The 8,940-nt window shown below is 43.7% G+C and overlaps 1 non-coding gene across 1 annotated transcript; it reads left to right on the top strand.

Annotated features, from left to right (window-relative positions):
- Nucleotides 1-2,480: 2,480 nt before the first annotated feature.
- On the top strand, nt 2,481-2,542 carry LOC112135021 (U7 small nuclear RNA). The gene has a single exon (XR_002916341.1). It is a non-coding gene; the product is annotated as a U7 small nuclear RNA (small nuclear RNA).
- The last annotated feature ends 6,398 nt before the right edge of the window (nt 2,543-8,940 follow it).

Raw genomic sequence — 8,940 nt, forward strand, 5'->3', positions numbered from 1 at the left:
AAAAACCAAAGCAAAACAAAACAAACCAAAAACCTTTTGCATGGTAAGAAGAAAGCAAGCAAAGCAAAGTCAGAAGATAGACGGAGAGAAAACTTTTGCAACTTATATCACAAACGGCCTCTCTAATATATAGAGAACTATTATATCACAATCTTAATTGTGAAAAGTCAATTATTTGACAAAAAAAAAAAAGCAGACAAAAGGCATGAATGGAAAGTTTTCAGAAAAATGTAAGTGACCCTAAGACGTATGAAAAAACAGCCTCACTCAACATAAAGGAAACACAAATTAAAACTACCCTGGGATGCCCTTCTTCCTGTCCTACCGGATTGGCAAAATACCTCTCCCTTTTTTTTTTTTTTTTTTTTTTGAGACGGAGTCTCACTCTGTCGCCCAGGCTGGAGTGCAGTGGTTCAATCTCGGCTTACTGCAAGCTCTGCCTCCCGGGTTCACGCCATTCTCCTTCCTCAGCCTCCTACAGGTGCCCGCCACCACACCTGGCCAATTTTTTGTATTTTTAATAGAGACGGGGTTTCACCATGTTAGCCAGAATGGTCTCGATCTCCTGACCTCGTGATCTGCCTTCCTCAGCCTCCCAAAGTGCTGGGATTACAGGTGTGAGCCACTGCACCCAGCCGAAATTCCCCAAATTTGACAACCCACCTTGCTGGCAAGGCTGTGGGAACAAATCTATACTTCTGGGAGTGGGAGGACAGAACAACACACCCTCTCTAGACAGGAATTTGGCCATATCTAAGGCCATAATGTGTACATTCTTTCTTTGCTATGCATCTTCCCTACACACCTATACTCTACACACACACAAACACACACACACACACAACCCTACACACACACGTGTGCATACAGAATTGGTTTTTTTTTTCTTGAGACAGAATCTCACTCTGTCACACAAGCTGGAGTACAGTGGTACATCTCAGGTTACTGCAACCTCCACCTCCCGAGTTCAAGCAGTTCTCGTGGCTAAGCCTCCCAAGTAGCTGGGGCCACAGATGTGAGCCACCATGCCTGGCTAATTTTTTGTGTTTTTGGTAGAGACAGGGTTTCACCATGTCAGCCAGGCTGGTCTCAAACTCCTGACCTCAGGTGATCCGCTCACCTCAGTCTTCCAGAGTGCGGGATTACAAGTGTGAGCCTCCTCTCCCAGCCCATAAAAGATTCTTTCTTCTGTCTCTCTTCCCTTCTCTGCTATCATGGTGTGTGTTTGACTCTGCTTCTCGCCATGTCTTCTCACAAGACTTTGAGGATTAAGTGATTCCTGGCCAAGAAACAAAAGCAAAATCATCCCATTTCCCAGTGGAATCAGAGGAAAACTGGTAATCAAATTAGGTACAACCCCAAAAGGAGATATTGAAGAAGAACCAAGCTGGGTCTATAAGGAATTACACATGAGATGACACACATGTTATGTTGTATCAAGGTCACCATCATCACCATATCAAGCTGAAAATGTCACCATATCTGGACAGTTAGACATGTTTTATTAGGAATACATTTTTGACAAGGCACAATGGCTCACGCCTGTAATCCCACTACTTTGGGAGGCCAAGGCGGGTGGATCACTTGAGGTCTGGAGTTTGAGGCCAGCCTAGCCAATGTGGTGAAAACCCATCTCTACTAAAAATACAAAAAAAAAAAAAAAAAAATAGCCAGGCATGGTGGCACCAGCCTGTAGTCCCAGCTACTTGGGAGGCTGAGGCAGGAGAATCTCTTGAACCCAGGAGACAGAGGTTGCAATGAACTGATATGGCGCCACTGCGCTCCAGCCTGGGTAACAGAGTGAGACTCCATCTCAAAAAAAAAAAAAAAAAAAAAAAGAATCTATTTTTTCTCTTTGTTTACACGTTGTACACTAGTAGGCTGGGTTCAGTATTACATATATGAGAACTTTCATTTCAAAAAAAATATTATTGATTGGGCGTGGTGGCTCACGCCTGTAATCCCAGCACTTTGGGAGGCTGAGGCGGGCAGATCACGAGGTCAGGAGTTCAAGACCAGCCTGGCCAACATGGTGAAACCCCATCTCTACTAAAAATACAAAAATTAGCGGCGTGTTGTGGCACGCACCTGTAGTCCCAGCTACCCAGGAGGTGGAGGCAGAATAATCTCTTGAACCTGGGAGGCAGAGGTTGCAGTGAGCTAAGATCACGCCAGATGCATTCCAGTCTGGGTGACAGAGACAGATTCGGTCTCAAAAAAAAAATTATTATTATTATTATTATTATTATTATTATTATTATTATTTTCCCTTAAGATGGAGTCTTGCTGTCATCCAGGCTGGAGTGCAGTGGCATGATCTTGAACTCCTGATCTCAGGTGATCCAGCCACCTCAGCCTCCCAAAGTGCTAGGATTACAGGTGTGAGCCACTGCACCCGGCCAAAAAAATATTTCTTATGGCATTATCTGCAAAAGTTGAATATTGGAGACAACCCAAATGTCAATTAATAGGGGACTGATTAGTGTTACAGTTCTTTTAGAATTTGTCTAGCAGGCTTTCTGGTTTTTGCCCAAAAGCCTCTCAAAAATTTAAAAAAGAAAAAAAATAGGGGACCGATTGAAAAAACTATGGCGCAGTAAGATGCAGAGATAAAAATGCGAATTTTGTCAAGGACCAAGATTTCCAATGTAAGAGAAAAGAGACACAAATATAAAATCAAGTATTTTTAAAAACCTATAACGCAGGCTGGGCAAGGTGGCTCACACCTGTAATCCCAGCACTTTGGGAGGCCAAGGTGGGAAGATCACCTGAGGTAAGGAGTTCAAGACCAGCCTGGCCAACATGGTGAAACCCCATCTCTACTAAAAATACAAATTTAGCTGGGCATAGTGATGCATGCCTGTAATCTCAGCTACTTGGGAGGCTGAGGCAGGAAAATCGCTTGAACCTGGGAGGTGGAGGTTGCAGTGAGCCGAGACCACGCCATTGCACTCCAGCCTGGGCAACAAAAGCAAAACTCCGTCTCTAAATAAATAAATAAATAAAATAAAAACCTATAATGCTGAGAAATTACTTAATGGGTACAATATACACTACCTGGTGATGGATACACTAAAATACCAGACTTCACTACTACGCAATCTATGCATATAACAAAACTGCTCTTGGACCTGTTCACTGTATACAGACAAAACCCAATAATGCTAAATTCAAACTGAGAATATCAATAGGAACTTGTGAAAATTGTCTGAATCAAAATGGAGCCACTTGTATTAAAAACCCTGACAAAAAGAGCCAGGGAAGGCCATGACGGGCGGGTTCTCATGCATCAATGCCTGGTCACAATCACTATCACAAAAGATTTTGCAAAAACCACAACCTTGCATAAAGGCTGTCACAATTCTACACACACAAAAATACTTCTGTGAGGACATCTGCCCAGCAACTGCCTGTCCAGTCTTGAACTGTGCTATCCTTGTTACTGATCCTTGTAGCCAAGGATGATTATCTCAAAACAATTCTTCTTCCTTTTTTTTTTTTTGATGGAGTCCCAGGCTGGAGTGCAGTGGCGCGATCTCGGCTCATTGCAACTTCTGCCTCCTGGTTTCAAGCGAGTCTCCTGCCTCAGCCTTCCGTGTAGCTGGGATTACAGGCACTTGACACCATGCCCGGCTAATCTTTGTATTTTTAGTAGAGGTGGGGTTTCGCCATGTTGGCCAGGCTGGTCTTCATTTTTCCTTTAAAAACTTTTGCCTTCCTTTACCTCCCAGAATATGTACATATTAATAATTTACTATGGCCCCCATATTCCCGTTGCAATGCCTATACCTGAATAAACATTATTTTCTTCTAGAGAGTCTTTCTCTCTGTTTGTTGTTTAGATTGACAAAGTCATAATTACAAAAATAAATTAAAAAGCATCAATTTCCTAGTTCTGAACACTGAAACAGCTTAGAGGCAGGTGCCCAGTAACAAGAGCTCCTGGCCATGGCTTTAGATCCCAGCCCTCACTAAATAGAACTAGGCTGAAAGAAATGGCTGCTTCCAGAAATGCATCAGGGGAAGTACAAGTGGGTCACCTTCTTCTTGCGTTAGAAAGCAAGAACATACTCAAAGATTGATGCGGAGATATCAGACCCATACAGAAACCAGCCTGGATGTGCTGTCCGTGACAAAATTTGAGGAAACTGTAGTGGGTTGAATAGTGGCCCCCCAAAAAGATAGGTCCAAATCCTAACCCTCAGTACCTGTGAATGTGACCGTATTTGGGAGAAAGGTCTGTGCAAATGTAATTAATGATCTCAAAATGAGACCATCTTGGATTAGCTGGCTGGGTTCTAATCCAATGTCCTGTGTCCTTACATAAGACAGAAGCAGGAAAGACATAGACATGGTGTGGGAGGCCCCATGAAGGCAGAGGCAGAGATTGGAGTGGCGCAGCTCCAGGCCAAGGAATGCCAAAGATTGCCCGCAGCCAGCAGGCACCGGGAGAGAGGCTTGGGTCAGGTCATCCCTCGGAGACTCCAGAAGGAACCAATCCTGCCAACACCTTGATTTCCGACTTCCAGCCTCCAGAATTGACAGGCAATAAATTTCTGTTGTTTTAAGCCACCCAACATGTAATTGTTATAGTATCCACAGGAGCCATAAAATACGATTTCTGCAATTTAATGTAAAATGTTGAATAAATAAAAATCCATGAGTTCTGGCACATGTTTACCTGTGTAACAAAACTGCATGTCCTGCACATGTATCCCAGAACTTAAAATTAAATTAAATTATTTTAAAAATCCATGAGTTCATAGCGATGCTGAAGTTTAAGGGGGAAAACAGAATAGACAAGAAAAATAGGCCAGGCACAGTGGCCCACGCCTGCTTTCTCAGTACTTTGAGAGGTCAAGGCAGGAGAATCACTGGTGGTCAGGAGTTTGAGACCAGCCTGGGAAACATAGTGAGACCCCCATCTCTACAAGAAATAAAAAAATTGGCCAGGTGTGGTGGCACGTACCTATAGTTCCAGCTCCTCAGTGGAACTATAGGTTCCACTGTGGGAGAAACTCACTCTCTCACCCGAGTGATTCTCAAGTGGGAGAATCACTTGAGCCCCAGGAGTTGAGACTACAGTGAGCCATGATCACACCACGGCACTTCAGCCTGGGCAACAAAGTGAGATCCTGTCTCAAAAAGAAAAGAACAAGAACAAGAAAAAAGAAGAAAAAAACCCAATTACATCACCTTGCTATGAACATCAGCAATTAAGGAGAGAAGACAAATCACTTACACTCTCATTTTTTAGAGCTGTGGTTCATCTCCAGCTAATGAGAGAAAGCTCTTCTTTACAGATAATAAATGTAGAAGGAATGATAGAATTGGAAGAATAATAGTTTTGAAGCTACCAGTGACATAATTGATTATACCAAGGAGCCGCAATGGATGCTGAAACCAGTAGGGGAGGCTGTGGAGAACAGGATGTTTGCTTGGCAACAAAGTCCTAACCCACAGATTGCTTCTTAATTCAGTTATGATGGAGAGAACTGGGTGTCTCTACTTTAACCAAACTCAGCATCACTAAGGTGGGCCGACCTACTGTTAGACACCTCCGGATGCAGTGAAGCCCACAGCATCACCTGTGAAGTATCCGTGCCTAAAACATCTCATCTGAATCCAATCAAGCCTAGGCCCTGACTTCCAAGACACAATGAGGTCTTGAAAATAATGTTTATTCAGGAATAAGTATTGCCATGGGAATATGGGTTCCAAGACACAGGGTGCTAGGGTTTGAATGTCCTCTCCAAAACTCATGTTGTAATTTAATTGCCATTGGGAAGGAATTAAGAGCCAGGGCCTTTGACAGGTGATTTGGTCATGCCCTCATCAGTAGATTAATGCTGTTACCACAGAGAGAATTAGTTCTTTGGGGAGGGAAGTTCAGCCCCCACCTGTACTCTCTCTGTCTTCGGTGCTTGCCTGCCCTTCTGCCTTTCTCCATGGGATAACGCAGCACAAAAGCCCTCACCAGATGTGGCCCCTCAATCTTCCCAGCCTCCAGAACTGTAAGCCAAATAAATCTCTTTTCTTTATAAGTTACCCAGTCTGTGGCATTCTGTTATAGCAGCAGAAAATGGACTAAGACACAGCAGGTGAAGGAAGAGGTTTAATGGCACCATGACGAAACAATGAGAAAACCCCAAATGCTGAACCTTCTACTGGACTGGCCTGGGCTCTTTTAGGGGGAAAAATCATTATGAAAAGAAAGGGGCAGGGGGTCCTGTTCCATCATAAAGGAAGCTAAAGACATAATACACTCATGCAATGCTTGCAACTTGGCTGGATCCTGATTCTAAAAGAGCAACTATCGAAGAAAACTGGGGGAAACTGCAAAAATGTCCATATAGACTGGATATTCGACAACATTTGGGAACTATTGATAATTTTCTTAGGTACGATAATGACATTGTAGTTGTGTGATTATGTATGAAAGCAATATCCTTATGTTTAGGAGATATATGCTCCAGTATGGGTGAAATGTCATAATATCTATTATTTTATATATACACATATATACATATGTGAGTGTGTGTGTATATATACATATTTTTCTTTTTTTTTTTTTCTAAGATGGACTCTTGCCCTGTTATCCAGGCTAGAGTGCAGTGGCGCAATCTCGGCTCACTGTAACCTCTGCCTCCGGGTTCAAGCGATTCTCCTGCCTCAGCCTCCTGAGTAGCTGGGATTACAGGCATGCGCCACCATGCCTGGCTAATTTTTTATATTTTTAGTAGAGATGGGGTTTCAGCATGTTGGCCAGGTTGGTCTTGAACTCCTGATCTCAAATGATCCACCTGCCTTGGCCTCCCAAAGTGCTGGGATTACAGGCGTGAGCTACGGTGCCTGGCCTTTTTTTTAATTTGAGACAGCGTCTTGCGTTGTCACCCGGGCTGGAGTGCACTGGTGATCATAGCTCACCACAGCCTCTATCTCCCAGGATCAAATGATCCTTCTGCCTCAGCACCCTGAGTAGCTGGGACTACAGATGCATGCCACCACACCTGGCTAATTAAAAAAAATTTTTTTTTTTAGTAGAGACGAGGCCTCACTACATTGCCTAGGCTGGTCTGGAACTCCTGGGCTCGAGCAATCCTCCCACTTCAGCCTCCCAAAGTGCTGGGATTACAGGTGTGAGCCACCATGCCCGGGCTGCAATATATGTATTTTTAATGTTTTATTAAAGTAAAATATAATTGTATACACTTACATATGCATGGGGGACAGAAAGCATATTTGGCAGATGCTAACTATTGTTGAATATAGGTAGTAGATATTGGGGTGTTCATTAGATAAGATTAATTCACTTTTTTGTTTGAAATTTTATATAATATAAACGTTAAAAAATATTTGAAGGTCAAAATATAATTAGAATATTCGGTAAGAAAAGTCTGAGATCCTAATCTCAAGGTAGGAACATTCCCTGAGTTCTAGATCTTACTTCACCCCCCTGTACCTCTGCTTTTCCCATCTGTGAAAATGAAGGCCTCAGAGGCATGGAGGTTTTGTGGTTTTTATCAATTAATTATTATAAAGTACACAGAACATATGATTTATCATTCTAATTATTTTTAAGCATATAGTTCAGTGGCATCGGCTTAAGTACGTTCATATCATTCCACAACCACCACCACCACCATCCATCTCCAGGAGTTTTTCATCTCGCAAAACCAAAACTCTGTCCCCATTAAATACAAACTCCCCAATCGCCTGTCCCCCAACCCCCGGCAACCACCATTCCACTTCCTGTCTCTATGATTTATTTTATTTTATTTTTTGAGACAGAGTCTCACTCTTTCTCCCAGGCTGGAGGGCAGTGGCACGATCTCGGCTCACTGCAACCTCTGCCTCCCGGGTTCAAGCGCTTCTCATGCCTCAGCCTCCTGAGTAGCTGGGACTACAGGCACGCACCACCAGGCCTGGCTAATTTTTGTGTATTTTTAGTAGAGACTGGGTTTCGCCATGTTGGCCAGGCAGCTCTTGAACTCCAGACCTCAGGTGATGCGCCTGCCTCAGCCTCCCAAAGTGTTGGGATTACAGGCGTGAGCCACTGTGCCCGGCCTGTCCCTATTAGTTTGACTACTCTAGGTATTTGTCTTTTTGTGACTGGCTTATTTCACTTAGCATAACGTCCTCAGGGTTCATCCAGGTTGTTGCCTGTGTCACAGCCTCATTCCTTTCTAAGGCTGAATAACAATACTCCGTGGTATGGACAAAGCACATTCCGTGTATGCATTCATCTGTCACGGACACTTGGGTTGCCTCTACCTTTTGGCTGATGTAAATAACACTACTGTGAACACGGGTGTGCAAAGATCTCTCCGCGTGCCTTTCAGTGTGTTTGGGTCTATACCCATGCGTGGGATTGCTGGAACTGGGTGAGATGATTTGTAAAGGACTCTTTCCTGTTTTCCAAATGAGCTTATTACAAGTGCCCCTTTAAAACTGCAAACCATTCATCTTGCAGAAATGTGTTAATGGACCACTTTGACAAGCCCACTCTCCCCAGCATCTCCATCATCCTTGGTGAAAGGAACCTCTTTTCATCACCCCGACTCTCATGGGTTGCTAAAAAGCAGCAGAAGAGAACAATGTTCATCCTTCAGGGGAATTTTCATGAAACACTTAAAATCTCCGAAGGCAGCCGGTACATGCAAAATAGATGTAAATTGCATGCAAATCCTGGCTGCTGGAGGGCTCCCTGGTGTTGATTCCCCCACCTCGGCCTCCCGCCTTCCAGCACATTCTTAGTGCTGATCAGTGTTGAGACGGAACCCCATCGATGGGAGAAGAGAGGGATCTTTCCCAAATGGGTTTTTTATTTCCAAGTCTTCTACAAAGGGGTGCACATTCTCTGAAGTCTTCCCACAGTGCTCTTCATTTCCTTATATGTTCCTTTGAGGTGTTGCTTCCTGGGTCTGGAGACTGAAGCTA

The sequence above is a fragment of the Pongo abelii genome, chromosome 13, assembly GCF_028885655.2.
Source record: "Pongo abelii isolate AG06213 chromosome 13, NHGRI_mPonAbe1-v2.0_pri, whole genome shotgun sequence".
Lineage (NCBI taxonomy): Eukaryota > Metazoa > Chordata > Mammalia > Primates > Hominidae > Pongo > Pongo abelii.